The sequence below is a fragment of the Corvus moneduloides genome, chromosome 6, assembly GCF_009650955.1.
Source record: "Corvus moneduloides isolate bCorMon1 chromosome 6, bCorMon1.pri, whole genome shotgun sequence".
NCBI lineage: Eukaryota > Metazoa > Chordata > Aves > Passeriformes > Corvidae > Corvus > Corvus moneduloides.
The window spans coordinates 17,532,227-17,548,717 of record NC_045481.1 but is presented as its reverse complement, the minus strand read 5'-3'; the positions used below and the strand labels follow the sequence as shown (position 1 = coordinate 17,548,717).

At 41.5% G+C, this 16,491-nt stretch overlaps 1 long non-coding RNA gene across 2 annotated transcripts in view; it reads right to left on the bottom strand.

Annotated features, from left to right (window-relative positions):
- LOC116446005 overlaps positions 1-15,935 on the bottom strand; it is a 29,601-nt gene extending 13,666 nt beyond the window's left edge. Inside the window, exon 1 of one of the 2 annotated variants that reach the window (XR_004240979.1) lies at positions 15,750-15,935. This is a non-coding gene — a long non-coding RNA (uncharacterized LOC116446005). Of the gene's footprint in view, positions 1-3,442; positions 3,928-15,749 lie in introns of those variants that run through there. The other variant, XR_004240978.1, reaches the window with a different exon arrangement.
- Positions 15,936-16,491: the final 556 nt, after the last annotated feature.

The window sequence follows — 16,491 nt, the reverse complement described above, 5'->3', positions numbered from 1 at the left end:
AAATTTTGCAGTTGTCTGGAAATAACTTCCTGTAATAAGGGCAGGTACAATCTTTGTTACCTATTTGAACAATATTCACCCTTGATTTCTGGTGAGGTCTTACACACCATCAAACAAAGAGTAAGACATAACATAAAAGCATACAACCTAGAAGTTACTGAACTTCAAAACTATACAATAATCTAAATCATTAGATTATTGTATAGTTTTGTAGTTCAGTAACTTCTAATCTAATCAATTAGGGATTATGGCTCTAATACTGCTGGCAACCTCAATAGTGATTAGGTTAATCACCTACAGCTGACTATCTCAATGAGTTTCCCAAGCTATTTATTTCTGAAAGGTGCCATTTTAGCTCAGTTTTCACAAAATTTATTTTCCACAGTGGTTTAGCATCACGGTTTAAGAAGTTAGTGCAAATCTCTAAATGCCTGTGGATAGCCATGAAGCTTTTGGTTTTATACCTGCCATTTGAATATTTTTGTAGAGGACTATAACTGCCTAAATCAGTGGAAATGGCCTGGCACACCCTGCAGTATGCTCATGCTTCCCACCCTCACTACTGGGCTGTCTCTGAAGCACTCAGCTGTGCATCAGCTCTCAACAGCCCAACGTGAGTTTCTGATGCAATGGCAGTGGAGGTGCCCTGTAAGAAAACCCTTTCCTCGAGCCGGCACAAAAACAATTTGCTATTAAATGAAGATGCTTCAGAGCATGGGTCACTTGCCTAACTGCAGGTAGCAGAGAGAATTTGATAACTGCACCAGTTGTTGCCTGAGCATCCAATATACATCTCTGTGGTGGGGAGAGGCAATGCTGTGTCAGTTGCTCTCAAGCTGTGTCACATCATGTCATGCAGCACACACTGATGTGACCTGGTGCAGTAGGTAATAAGATCTGTGCCAAGCTACTGAATAGAAGGAGATTATTTTAACATGTTGAACACTGCTGTCATGTTGGGCACGTTTCTAAATGCTTTTGTCGTCAAACAAAGCATTGTCTATATGTATGGTTTTTTCCACAAAAAAAGAAAAGCAGCTGGCAATTACTGCCATGGCACTGGAGATTATCACCTGCCCTTAGGGGGTTAGTTGTCCAAATGCCAGTATTTATGGTTTTGTCTGGAACCCCTAGATTAGAACTGTGCCACCAAGAGAGACCTCATGAATCATCACAAGTGAAGAACAAGGCATTCAGAGCTGCAATGAGCAATCTCATTATGGTATCTTCTTTCTTCACTCCTAGCCTGTGGATCTGTAGGGGACATGAGACAGAAATCCTAGGGTGTTCAACTGCATTTTGTCCATGAAAATCCCAAAGGAGCCATCTGCTACAGCACAGCTAGGAGATGGAAACTCTTGCTGTTTGGGTGTGTCTTGCACATACGTTGCTTTTGAACTAGGACTGCAGAACAAGCACCTGTAATATGCTTGAAAAGGGAAATTATGAAAATGTGGAATGATGTCCTATTTGTATGTTACCACCTTCTTCAGTATAGCAATCTGGAGTTCAATATATATATAGTATAGTTCAACATATATTGTATAGTTCAATTCTGGAGGACAGAATACCTGGCCTTCCAGCTTTTGGGGATGTTGTTCCTCTGCTGCACCACAGTTGCTTTGTGTATGCAGCATCTCACTGGCATGGAACTTAATTGTCCCACTGCAATGGGATTTAATAAACATTTTCAGTAACCATCCACATACCTTCAGTATCATTAACAAAACCAATACCTGAGAAAAAATTTACTTCTAGCTCCTTCTTGGCAGAAAGAGGAGCATGCTGGGTAGTATTCAGAGCATGAATACAGTGTGGTCACGTTCCAAATGCAACCACATGCACCCCAACATGCTCAATGTGCAGTGTAGTTTTCATTTTTTTTGGCTTTGACCCACTTTTTACACAAACAGAAAAAACCTGAGCCTCTCCTGTGCCCAAACACACATGAGAAAAAGAACAAATTCTGCTTAGATGAACTGCATTGACATGACATTGTTGTCAGCCCCATAACTCTGGGGACTGGGGGGGGATTCCTCACTTGCACTTTTTGTCTAGCATTTACTAGACATTCTTAGCACTTTAGACAGTTCAGAGACTCAGCAAATTTCACAAGATATAGGCTCCAGAGCATCTGGGAGGAAATCCACCAAGAAAACTCTGGCCCAACATCTCCTAGCTGACGAGATGCATGAATTTGTTGTGAAACCCCAGAGGCCAGAGTAGGAGGACATCAAAGTGGACAGTGCTGCTTCAGTGCTGACCCAACAGCACAAGCCCTGATGCAAATCTAATCAAATCAACTCAAGGAAAATACATATCTCTTTATAGAAGGTACAAGGTCTATCCCACATTCTGAAGATCAGTCACTGTCTGCAGACATGTCCAGAAATTATGCCTATTTACTTAGGCAGAAGACTGATTGTGGAATCATTGGGACACAGCATTACTACTGATAAGTATCAAAAGAATTTGCATCCTAGATATGTCATTGCTAAAAAAATGTATCCCTGTTATTTCCTTTAATGCCATCTTGCAGATGGACACAGCTGATAGCTGATAGCTTCTCTTGGACTGTGCTGCAAGGTCAGGGAAATCACCAAGCGCAAGGAGCTCAGGACGTGACACCTTTCTTGATTTCCTGCTCAAAATAAAGCTCTAGGGCATCTAAGAGCTCCTGCTCCTGCTAAGCTTTTGCTACTGTTGTCAGATAGTCTAAAAAATCTCTTTGTAGCCTTGAATTATGATCATCAAGAAAAAAGTACTGCCTAAAGCTGCAGCTTTGTGATGATGGGTACTGGTGCTGTACAGAAGTGCTTTCCACATACTTCAAGAAATACACATAACTCACCTTCTCTTCTGGGCAAGGTATAAAGAACATTCAATATTTATTGCTGGAACTTCCATCTACATCAGTGCCTTTTTCCACCAGGAGCATCATACTTCAACTGTGTTGCAAAGGGAAGAGGAAGCTTTTGTGTAGCAGCCGTGAACTGCCCAACATATGCACATTACTGTGCATGTTTCATGGATTCAGAATGAGCAAGACATTTTCTCCATGACTTCAAACATCAGGAAAACTGTTCAAAATTTTCTGCTGATAAAGAAAACCTCTGTGAAGTATACATGCAAGCTGGTATGACTTCTCCAGGTTAGCACATCATGCTCAGTGTCCCTTTAGAGCACAGCAAAACAACAGTCCCCACTGCCAACCTCTTCACCTCCTAGAGAACAGCACAGCTGAAAGATGACTGCAGCCAGCTACCAGTGCAGCTAACTCTTTTCTTATTCCTTCTTTCATGGATAGTTTCCCTTAAAACAGCACAGGGAGGATTTTACAATTGATCATCCTCATGAGACAGTCTTTGAAAGAGGAACAATATTTTTCTTAATGTGATTGTATAACATGACTTGAATATTTTTGACAGTGAAATAAGCTTACCTAATAAAGTGGGTGCTGTGTTGACTCTTCTTTCCTCTTTCCTCAAAGGTAGGAGTATGCACAGTACAGAGAGAAGGTATTTGCTGCTCTTCTTGGTTTTCAGAAATACAGTGCTTAAAAAGACCTATCCACTCATGTAGTCTTGTTTGTCTCCACCTACAGATAACTACACCATACCAGCTTATTCAGTGCTGCAAGGATGGCAGGCAAAGCAAGATCAAAGAAATTAATTCAGCCTCTTCGGCTTTCAGGGTGAAGTCTGATACCTGGTAGAATTCATTCCTTGCCAGCAGGACTCACATGTAGAAATGTGCATGTAAAACAGAGGCTTACTGGGGCATTAGAGTTCCTGGGCAATGCCCATGGCCATCAAATTACTGCCAAAAAGCACTAACCACCAAGTTTCTATGCTGTTTAGCTCTCTATCCTGGAACAAGGGTGCAGGCATGAAGACCTCAGTTAATGCCAGTTTTTCCCTAGTTTCTTTCCGTACGTATTTGACAAGTCATTTTGATGTCATCTAGTCAAGTAGCAGTCAGTAATAACTGACTTTGAAGAACTTAGACACACAGCCTAGCTTTCATAATCCTACCATAGTTTCTGATTTGCTAAAGGAAGCTTATGCAGAGGTGGTTTCAGGCATACTTTTAAATATTCTAAACATTTTTATCGATGATTCATCCCATTTGCCTTGGAAAGTTGTTTTTTTTTTTTTGCCAGAGGGCATGGTTTTAAGTTTGTTACATTATTCATCTGCAACGTCAGTTGACGGTGCTCCCAGCCAGGTAAAGCATGAGAACTAACTGGCACATGAACTGTAATGCTTAAGCAGGATCATTTCAGTATGGGAAGATTCAGACATGACATAAGGAGTAAAGAGTATGTCTGAGAGTTCCTTACTTACAAGGACTTTAGTGACAGTCTCAGCATGTCCCATCTCTCAAGAAAAAAATAAATTTTTTGTGTTTGTCTAGAATTAATTTCCTGACCTGTCACTCAGTAACTATTCCTGGTTCCACGACACTTTAGCATGACAAACACACCAGAACACGTGATTTTTGAGGTGTACAGCTCTGGCTAGATGTTAAGCACTGCATAAGAACTTTCTGAGAGACAAAGCTTTGGTCCAGGCACCAGAGAGCACATACATCTTCATGAAATATAAAATCAGTATTTGGGTTTCCCAGCTGATCTGTTACAATCAGAGTTTGTATTTCTCCTAGAAATCCAGATGAACATCCAGATGAGGAATTAAGTCAATTCAGACCATGTTTACTTCCTGTAATTCCAAAGAATGAAAATTATACAGGGTGATATTAAATTTTCTTTCTCTTCCCTAGTACCATAAAAAGTGGTGCTCCCTGAAGGAAACAAGGGAAAAGGATCAGTCCTGTTTGACTGAGAGGTCAACAGTCTCTCTGTCACTGGGCAGTAACACGACAGGAGAGTAAGTCCTTCAGAATCAGGGTCAGGAACAACAACACAAACCTGGAACCCTCCTAATTTCTTAACCTGACTCACCCCTACAGCTTCAGGCATGGTTCACGTAGGACTGCTTTCCTTGCCCTTGATAAGTCAGAATAATTTCACAAGATGGCCCTACAAAGCTTCTTTGATTTTTCTTTTACCATACCTTCATCAGGGCCCACCCTCATGGTCTGTAGCATGAATAGCACTTCTACTGTATCTGAAGCACTGGATTCGGTTGCTTAAACATCTACAGACCTTGGGAAACAAGGACTATGTCTATGGAGTCAAATGGAGGCCAGGCAGCATGTCCTAGGAAATGTAAAATGGTATTAGAAATCTAAGTCTAGAGTGTTGAATCCTGCCCATAGACACATAGATATCAACAAGGTACTTGCTGTAAAACTTCCTCTACTTCCTCTATTTATCCATGACAGTTAAGCTGCACCACTTCTTTGGAAACAGTTAAAGCTTGAAAAGACAAGACCCCAAGGGGAAAGAGTCTTCGAATAGATAAAAAATTTATAGGTTAAATAAATGCCCTGACAGTGCTCCCTAACTTATTTGAATTTATGCAAATGTCATATCCATACTATGGCAATTATAGGAACACATAACAGAATAACAAGGCTGAAATCGACACAGGAGTACTTTTCACTAAAATGCTGAGAATTCCTTTATACCTGTTTTTTGACAAGGTTTTTTGTGGGGTTTATTTGTGCTGTGTTGGTTTTTTTTTTTAAGAAAAGGGAAAAATATAAACACAGCAGAGTCATCAGAGAGGATAAAATAAAGCTGAAGGTGAGATCAAGTGGTTATGGTATGAGTTGGTGTGTGAGACAAGCCTGTCTCAGGTGTGGTGCTAGCAAAGATGAGAAATGATACACAGGTACAGTGAAGGGATTTTTTTTTTTAATAACAGGATAAAAATATAAGTGATAATAGAGGTAACAGTCACTAAGAGGACTATTCTCAAAGTTAAACTTGCATAACTTAGCTGAGAATTTGGCCCTTGATCTGGATCTATTTGAATGAAATATTGTCAAGTTCTAATTTTATCTTCAGTCCTGTGACTGTAACTGACATTAATTTCCAGTCATCTGTAGAGGAAGAAATCTTGCACCAGACATACTCTGCAGTACAGCAACACACAGCAACAACTCACCTACTGCCAGTCATACAATCACTGGGAAAATCACCTGTCTGAATGTTGATTTTTTCATGGAAGGTTTCTGTATTTCATACACACTGGATCAGTAAATGACATTCTAATGACAGTATGGTCATACCAAGTCTTCACAGGTGAGAAACCCACCTTAATGGAACCATCTCTCCAGGAATCCTTCTGGAGCAGTGATGACCTTATCAGCATCATTTGAACTGCAGCTTCTGTTTGGAGTGAAACCCCAATGCCAAGTACCTGACTCTCAACATGGGCTCCAGCTACAGGGCTTGAAGCACATATGGCTTGATCCTATACACCTTCCACTTGCTTTAGTAGAAAATGTGGATAATTACGAAGAAAATATTAAAAAGAGCAGTAGTGAAAACAGGGGAATCTACCTGGCCTCCAGCCCAGGGTGGTGAGGCTGAAGTGCAGCCAATGCTATCTGGAAATCCTGAGGAAATCTGCTGGCAAACAACCAGGAATGGTCACCCTGAGATGACACATTCAGGTGCACACCTAGACATGGTGGCTTGGAAACATTCTTAAGTCCATCTATATGGTTCTTGTTTCTTTCCTTTTCTTAACATCGTAATTGCAAGGGGAAAGGGGCATGGCCACTCCGAGGGAAAGACTAGTTTAGCAGCACAAGGCAGAGAATCAGAGAATCATAGAATGGTTTTCTTTGGAAGATGTTGCAGTGGGGATCCTGCAACACGCATATACCAAACCAGGAGTCCCGTGGAAAGGAAATATATATGGACAGACAGATTCTTGCTAGATGTTTCAGAGATGTTTATTTCTCCAGCCGCATGGCCGGAGCTCTGCTGAGGAACTGTTCCAGTCACGGGACCAAGGGTCCTTCTGCCCGCGCAGGGAACACAAACCAACCAATGGGAACGAGGCTGAGCAGGGGCAGGGACCCCAACACCTCACCCGTTTTATTTTAATAAAAGGAGAATGAAAACAACCGGATAAACATAACAAGAACAGTTTCAAAACAAAACAAGCCACCCTCCTGAGTCTTTAAATGTCCAAACAGATTCTCTGGAACATCTTAGGGCTGACAGAAGGGAGACAGGACTCTCTGAGCATGCTTTGTGGGGAAACTGAGGCAGGAGAGGGTTTAACTTCTTCCCTCCCCCTTTTCATCCCCCACTCGGCATTGGAAAGGGATTTTTGGGGAAACAATTGGCAAAAGCATGGTTTTGTGAGGGAAACCATGGATGAAAAAACGGATTGGGAATACACTGGGGGTAATAGGACATAGGGTAAAAGGGAAAGGTGGGATTAGGAAAGGGAAACTGTAGGGGGGACTTACGATAGAGATACTGTCTAACATGACTACGATTTTTTGCATATATACTGCCTTTTACAGGAACACCATCAGGCCCAGTGACCTGTGATGCTTGTAACCCTTTTCTACCTAGTACAATTTTGAAGTGCACCACCTCTCCATCTCCCAAGCTTGGGATGCATTTTTCAGGGTTATTCTTTTTAATAGCAGTTCTATGCACGAATATGTCTTGCTGGTTGTCACACCTTGTTATAAAACCATAATTTTGCTTAACATTATACCATTTTACTGTCCCTAAGATCTTAGTTACTATGATCTTTTCCTTTTTCCGAGTGGGGAAGACGCCTTAAAAATCTTCTAGACATCTTCCACTAGATCAGGCTGCTCCAAGTCCCATCCAAACTGACCTTGAATACTTCCAGTGTTGCGGCACCCACAGCTTCTCTGGGCAACCAGTTACAGTGCCTCACCACCCTCACAATAGAGAATTTCTTCCTAGTATCTAGCCTTAACCTGCTATTTTTCAGCTTAAAGCCATTACCCCGTGTCCTTATCCCTACCTGCCCTTGCAAAAGGCCCTCTCCATCTCTCTTTTAGGCCTCTTTAGGTACTGCAAGGTGCTATAAGGTGTCTGTCCCCACTATCTTCTCTTTTCCAGGCTGAACAACCCCAACTCTCTCAGTCTGTCTCCAGAGAAGAGGTGCTTGAGACCTCTGATCACCTCTGTGGTCCTCCTCTGGACTTGCTCCAACAGGACCAAATCTTTCCTGTGTTGGGAATCCCAAAGCTGGATACAGTACTCTACTTAGGGTCTCCCCAGAGCAGAGGGAGACAATCACCTGCTGGCCATGCTGCTTTCGGTGCAGCCCAGGATGTGGTTGGCTTTCTGCTCTAGAGCAAGGATCAGAAGTGTTTTGACCCACAACTGTTCCACAAATTGACAGCACAACTAAACCTGGGAGTTGAATTTCCATGCCCTAACTTAAACCTTCTGGATCTCTAAGTGTAGTGGTTTGGTCCAAAATACTCATTACTGTTTATCTGCTGTGAGATAAGAATTAGGAGAAATGCAAAACAGGCACCAAACTTGAAAGAATATAAAGAAGTTTATTAACAGACCTAAAAGAAGAAAAAAAAATTATACCACCTTCAGAACTCTCCTCCTCCCCCCACCTTCCTCCCTTCTCCCACTGACAATGTTCAAAGACAACCCTTAAGATGTTCAGTCTGTTTACCACTTCCATAATAACCTTGTTCAGTCCATTTAGAAAGAGAAGTCTCTTCTTGCTCATGCTATGAAAACATTATCACAACGAGACAGCCGCCCACTTCCAAATATCGTTCAGCCCATTTAGGAAGAGGAGTCTCTCTGCCTGCGTGTGAGTCCTTTCCCCCGACTTGCAGCTTTTCCCGCAACTGCTTTCGAGGGTCCACTCTTGAAGTTTTTTGGGGTATAATTTTAAGGTTGAGCCGTTCAGAAACAAAAACAGAGGCCCTTCTCCTTCCCTGGGAGCAAAGGGTCTTCATCATCTTCATCGTTAGGACTATCTCTGGGAGCATCTCTAGGGACTGAGGTTTTCTCCTTTCCCATTTGGAGCAAAAGTCCTCATCTGGTTCATCTCTCCCTGTCCAAACTTCTCATGAAATTACAGCTGCGTCAGCATCTGCCTATCTCAGCGCAGGTGCTTTTGCTTATGAGTTGAACACTCCACCCCCCATATCTTCATGAAATTACAACAGGATACTCTGGTATATCATAGCTTCACAACAGAATTTCAGCTTTAAGCATCTCCTCTCTCTCTTCCCTCAGGTTTTCAGCTCTTCACAGCAATAAAAGGGTTACTCTCACCTCGGCCTTGCAGCTTTGCAGCTGGAACGTTGAATTTTTCTTATCGCAGTGGAGAGGGGGGAGAGCCGAGCCGCTCCGGCTGCCCACGGCAAGGCAGTGTGGGGGGTTCCACGGCTGGAACAGGTCCATCGGCTCCAGGATGGCCGTGGCCGGGCCCGGCCTGGCCCAAGCAGGGCCTGGCCGGGCCCACTGGGCCCTGCTCGGGCCCTGCAGTCACCTGTCCCAGTGCCGGAAACGAGAGAGAGCTTGGAGGGGGAGTTTGCCTATTCTTAAATGTGGATCACAGAGGTGGTCACAACTTTAAGTGGCTTAGAGAATTGTCCATATTCAAACTGGCCAGCTGATAGGTTCTATCAGTTCCCAGAGGAAACTGTAAGCACCCCTTAGCAAGGACGTCCCTTCCGGGACTATGCTTGCTAACCTATGACACTAAGACAGGACAACACCTGAATGTTAGTGAGGTACAGCAGACCAGACTTTAAAATTGCTGGAAATGCACATGGTCAAAATAGAAGACTAGGAAGCAGAAGTGCTGTCTTTCTCTTCAGACTTAAGCAAATGAGCAAGTTGCACGGCCCTCTTCAGTTTCTCTCCTTTCAAAGTAACTGGCAAAAGCAGCCTACCTTGAAGATTTTTTATGAAGATTCAACACTTCCTTTTCATAAAGCAATTTGAAATCCTGTGCTCACAGATACTAACAAGCCCTCATATATGATAATATACTTGATTTTAAACAAGAAGACAATTTATGCCTTTTCAGAACTCATAGCAACATGATTCATTGGAATAGCTAATAAATGACATGCATTTTTTATTATTCAAAGTTTCTGAAGTACATTTTTTTCTTGTTTACATGAAGATATGTAGTGAAATAGTCAATAACTGTTACTGCACCCTCATTTTCAATTTATGATAGGGTTGTAGAGGAATGCAGGGAATAGAAATGCATCATCATTACAAATTTTGAGACAAATAAATCTTGTATACTTTCCCCAGATTCCCCCAGCTGCTACAATGGGAATTTTCCAGTGCCTTCCCAAGAGTGTGTCTTGCCAACCAGAGAGCACAGATCTTCCAACATCAGGAACTTTGCAGTTCACTGGGTGAGAAACAACTGGTGAACCTGAAGTGGCATCACAGTATACATTGCAAAGGGTGTTAAAAATGATCAATCATGGTCAAATTGCCCTAAACTTGGATAATGAGTCAAAAGGTATTGCTTCACCTCTCCTCCAAACTCATTTAGGTATGGTGGGGGTGTCCAACATCAGAAGGAATCACACCTATAGCTTTTCAAAATCTAGAGCCTCTTGAAGTACAGATGGACAAGTACCACAGTGCACCTCACAACTAAACCTCTGCCCTTGCAGGCTTAGCTTTCCAGTTACGTATTTTGACCTCTAGCAATTTTTCACCACTGAAGTATAAAGCCTAGGAAGAACTGGTAGAACCTTCCCTGTGCAGCAGCAGCACAAACACTGCCAACCAAAATTCATTTATAAGGGCTCCCCTTCCTCTGCCCTTCTTTCACCTCCCAAATGGAAACTGAGCTGACGAGATCATTTGCCCTTTTTTCACCTTTTTTCCCCCCAAGTTTGGGGCACAGAACTGCAGGGAAGAGGGCTGACAAGCAGACATGTGGGCCTGAGCCTGAGGACTGGGAAACTGGGGAGAACTGCAAGAGGAGCATGATTGTCTCTGTGGGAACCCAGAATGCAGAGACTATTTCTCTGCCTGTTTTGAAGGGTTTGACACACTCCCCCCCCCGGGACAGTATTGGTTTTGCCCTTTGTCCATGGGAAAATTTGCCTAGCCTCTGGGAAGAATTTGAATCTACAATGGTGTGAATTAGGTGTTAGAATATTACGTAAGATTATCACAGGGTGAAAAATTTAGAGTTTTTATGTCTATTTGCATAGTAAATAGATAAAAGCAAAAAAAATAAAAATGGAGGATTATTGTTGTTCTCCAAACCTTCTTCTTCTTCTACTACTCCATATTCTGCAGTAGAAGTAGTTTGGGATGATTGGATAAAGAATTCCGCAGTTCCTGTCTACGTGATTTAGGAACTTGTTGGACATTGGTAAAAAAGTGAAAATATCTTGCGTTTTAAGTTTTCATTGGGTAATTTACCTTTAAAAAGGCTGTGAAATCTTGATAAGTTGTCTTCTAGCTGCTCTATGCTATGTCTAGGTCACGCCTTGTACTCCTTAGATAAGTACACAGAGTACACAGGCTTGTACTCCTTAGATAAGAATTAATGACCACCTATCTGGAGACTGAGAAGCACGAAGTCCCATTTGCCTCCTTTTTTCTCCTGGCAAAAATCTGAACGTCTCCTCCATCAGGGAAGACAACAGTTAATAACGTGGACAGCGTTAGTCTCCTTACTTGAAGCTGTTCTTAGAGGGAAGTGTATCATTTAGTGAAATGTATAATTTTTGAGAATTCCTCTGAGACGTGGATTTTGGTTATGGCTATAGACAATGCATTTTCACTGTTCCTTGCACTGTCCTAAGGATGTTGAAGCATTAGTATATCACAGAAAAGCTCTATTAGCAAAAGTTTCCATCTCTGAGAAGCACAGCAGAGAAACAAAAGAAGCTCTTGGTTTGTGTCTGTTACTACTGTGACCTTGTGATATGGGGCTCTCAAGATGCTATATCCCATGTTAGTCAAACTGGAGTAGGGCTGGCTTCTGCAGTATGGAGAGGGCAATGTCAGCAAGGCAAGGCGGATGATAAATCATATGAAGAATCTACCCTACCTCTGCAAACATCCCCATGTTTCTCACCCCCTTCCTGTGCTCCCAGGATGCTGGCTGTCATTCAGAGGATTGGTCAAGGTAGTAATTTATCTGATGAAAGGGATTTTTGTTGATGAGAACAGTTAGACTGCAATCTTTTTATAGCTGTTTTACAGACATGAAGGAGCCCGAGGCATAAAGCTGTCATGTAACTAAGATAAAAAGAACAAATTAGAAATATGAAAAAAAAAAAGTAAAAAAAAAAAGGTAAGACTTTGGTGTCTTTGTGAACCCCTGAAATCAGAAGTTCTTAACTTCTGTTTAACAGAAGAGAGAAATGATGACTCATTATTTCTTTCTACCATCTTAGAACAGAGAAGACATTTTGGTTTCCTTAAATATACACCAGTAACTTCCCATACCTAGACAGCACCTGAAACTGGATTATACAAAAGGAATTATTCCTTAATTGGCAGGACAGTTAACATGTGCAGGTAAAATAGCAAAGACAGAAAGAGAGCTCACCTAAGAAACCAGCGCTTTATTGTCAGCTCCTTCTTGTTGAGGAGCCTTAGGGATTGCTGAGGCTTGAAAGACAGTCTGCTGAGACGAGCATGTGATAGTATCTCCACTGAGGAAAGCTCCCCCTGTTCAGAAGTACAGCAGGGCTATCCAGAAACAGCAGTTTCCTCTAGCCTCTAGCCTCTAGCCTCTATCCTCTGTATTGTTAATACGGCCAAGAGCAATACATGCACCACTTGACAAGACAGAGAGATTATTTAATTATTTATGCACAGTTACATCTCATAGACATCAGTATTGCATTTAGATACAGCCTTCTTATGTATTAGCACCTTGAAGATGTACTTATTACCTTTGATTCATGATACAGATAATTAATTTACAAAAAACCCCGAACTCTTTGGAATATTCAGTCTGTCTTGTTGACTCTTATTCCATGCATTGCCTGGATCAGTCTGGAAGTTTGCTCTCAGAATAATATTTTTAACAAGTTAGCAAAAAAAAAACCCAAAAAACCAAAAAACCTGTATTTCTCTGAAGTCCTTATTCTGTGCAGTTCCAGTGCAGTTCACCAACACACAGACACTCAATGGCCCATTGTTTGTACTGCTTTTCCCCACCTCTCATAAGATAAAGAATTTCCAGTGAAACCAGATATTTTTCATCTAAAGCAGACACAGCAACAGAAGCTGCTAAGAAACCGCATCATTGCAATGAAAACAAACCTTCTGTCAAATCAGACAAATAAAGCAGAAGGTGCAAAGCCATTAGCAATACTGGATTTTGCGCAGATTTCTAACAAACCCCAAGACATTTTGCTTACTGCAGTTGTAGCTCCACTTACTAGGAAAGGGTCATATTTCATAATCCATGAATACTCTTGGTTCAATGGTCTTGGTTATTTATCACTATGAAAATTGATGAGTTTTGAATACAATACTAGCAATTAGTCAATGAGCAGGTACTTTTAATTAAGGCTACTGAGTCAAAGGTCTTTTAGGGAAATTGTATAAAGGCTGAGCATACCTGGACATGACAGATAATTCTGTAGCATACACCTTCTATACAAATATCACACTTTTCTGCTACACCATATTAAGGGTCCATGTGGTGGAATCCATGGCTCAAATGCTACATAGTGGTCTGAGGTCTCATTCCTCAAAACATTTCCCTAAGTTGCTCTTTTTTAACTCTAACTGTAGATGAGGGGCAGAAATATTTCCACTTAAGCTTTTTATTATTATTTTGGTAAGCCATAATTAGGCTGTCGTTCATTCAGATCCATCTGGCAATCTGAATATCTGCGTTCATTACGGGAAGGAGTGATTACGATTTGTTCCAAATAACTGCTGTTTGAATTAACTGAGATGACAGATAAATGCAGATTTCCTCTGCTTCAGAGGCCTTAGGGGAGGTTTAAAGTGCAGAGGCTGTTTTTGGAGATACTTCCTCTACACTTAGCAGAGGAGGCGCAGTCCTCTTATGGGTATGTTCCACAAATACTTACTGCTAATTCAGTATCAACTGAAGGGTGTATCTACACGAGTCTTTAAGGTCAGATCAGGAGGGCACTTTGGAAGGGAACTCTTAGCAATACTCACTTTACTGTGGTTTTGGTCACATCAGAAAAATGTCTTGGTACACACAACCTGAATTCTGGAAGATAATGGATGAACCACTAACAGGAACTCAGTTCTCAAGACTGATCTAGAAGTAGACTGGAGTGAAATCCCCTGAAAGGTGTATAGTGTAGACAGCTGATCCATAGTATCAGTGGTTTTGTTCTAGACTTCCATCCTCATCATGCTGCCCTATTTGGTAAGGCAATCATTCCCTAAAATTCTGCGTTACTGTCATTTGAAAAAATGTTTGCAGAAAAAGCACTAGATAAATGTGGCAGCTGATGTGCTTACCTACACCTGATTCCTCCTGCTATGAGCACAAAGACAATTTCTACCTATGAAAGTCGTAGCTATCACCAAATATACTAGAAGGAGTTAATCAGTTTTACAACAGTTTTCGCTAATATTTTCCCTTAAGGAAGAGCCAAAACATTAAACAGAACATAATATGAAGGCTATTTTAAAACAAAAAGTTCATACAGATTACTTCACCAGGCATGTGGTTTGAGTAAATAATCAATTCTCGTTTTGAGTAAAGCCTGGTCATAATGATTTCCAAGAAGCTGTACTGTATTATTATCCTGATTCACAGGATGATAACTATTATGAATAACCTGAAGTATTCAATGGGTTTTGTTGCTCACCATCACACACAAAGCCAATGGCTGAACCAGTAGCAGAGCACAGCAATTTTGACAAGAGTTCTTGATTGCTTTAACCATAAATGTTAGTTTATAAAGTCACTAGCTAATGAAAACCAAAACCCCAACAAGACGCCCAAACCTCTCACACTTTAAAACCTTTGCTCAAATTATTCAGCAATTAGTGGGGGAAAGTAGAGAACTGATCACATTCAGGCTCAAATCACTCTCTGCCCTGCTACTTTTCTTCCCATATCCTACAGAATCTCATGAGTATTTAGCAGGATTCACCTTCCTCTCTGCCAGCACTACACCTTCACTCCAGATGGCTGCTCTGGCTCAGTCTTGTAGAATATATTGTTTGACAGAGTTCCTGGCCTCCACAGCATAGCCAGTGTGGCACTGGAAATGAAGCAAGGTGAGTGAGCTCCTCCATTCTCCCAAGGGAAAAAAAAAAATCTTAATTTTAGTAGGTTTCATCAAAGGACTCCTTCTCTTGAAAGTGCTTTTTAACCTGAACAAGTAGCTCCCTGTTCAAAGACACTGCTGTGTCACTGTCAATTACCTGTCTGTCTAATGGACAGTAGAAGCACCTGAGGTGCTAAAAGTGGCTAGGTTTGTTATGATCTCCCATTATCTCACTACAGTGAATTAACAAAACAATAACTTGAACCAAGCAGGGTGCTATATCAGTAACTGATCTTGATACACCCTTCTTTTAAACAGGAACATCTAAGAACAGGGATTGCAGCATGATGAGAAATGTTGCTCTCAATTCAGTATCACGTGTACACTGAATTTTACATTCAGATATCTGGGCACAATTCTCTTCCTACCCAGAATCCAGACTTGGCCCCATTAAATTCAAGAGGCAATTTACCAGAACACAAAGAAAGCATTTCAGGATTACTGATTGCTTTCTCTCTCTTTGCTTGGTTGTTTCTCTCCCTTGCCTTCTTGCCCTGCAAAGATTTAGCTGCAGAAAGACAAGTGGTTACCTTGGAAAGTGTGTACATCTGGGAGGCTTTGTCCATGCAGTGTCAAGTACTGCTGCAGGAGCTGGTGCTGATGCCGAGCTACTGCAACCTCTGATCACTGGGCTTGAAAAATTCAACCTCACACTCCAATGGAGAGATAATTTGTGTCACTTAAACAACCTCATCCTTCACTGCTTCCACTGCAGGGACTGAGATAAGAGTTTCCATGGTGCAGAGCAGCTCTGCGCATGCTTCAGTGAAATCAGAAACGCCCCCTCTTTTCCCTGTTGGGTAAGCCCTGCTCTGCAGCTGTGCCTGCTGATCCATTAGAATATTGCCTCAGATCTTCAGAGATTACTTTTAAGGTGCATATCTTTTTTTGGTTTTTTCTGCAGAACAGAAGGAAATATATGTGGGTTTAATATGGAAATTAGAATAACTAATTATATTGTAATTAGTACAGTGAATTATGCTGATGGGGAAAGTGACAATGATGGGGGAAAAAATGAACGGAAGATGTTTGTATCAAGGGAAGACTTTCCTATTAGCCAGCATGGTACATTTCCAAGACTGGAAGGGAACCAAAGGAAAAGATGAGCTTCCTGGTCCAGCATGACCTCTCTTTCCATAAGCACTTAGCACCAGTTTCTACACTATTTCCTCAGGGACAAAACAGAAGAAGAAAACTGACCCAAAAGGCTACTGAATCAATGCAACTTATTTTTGATGCTTCAGAAAAATGAAAATAAAAACCAAAACCCCA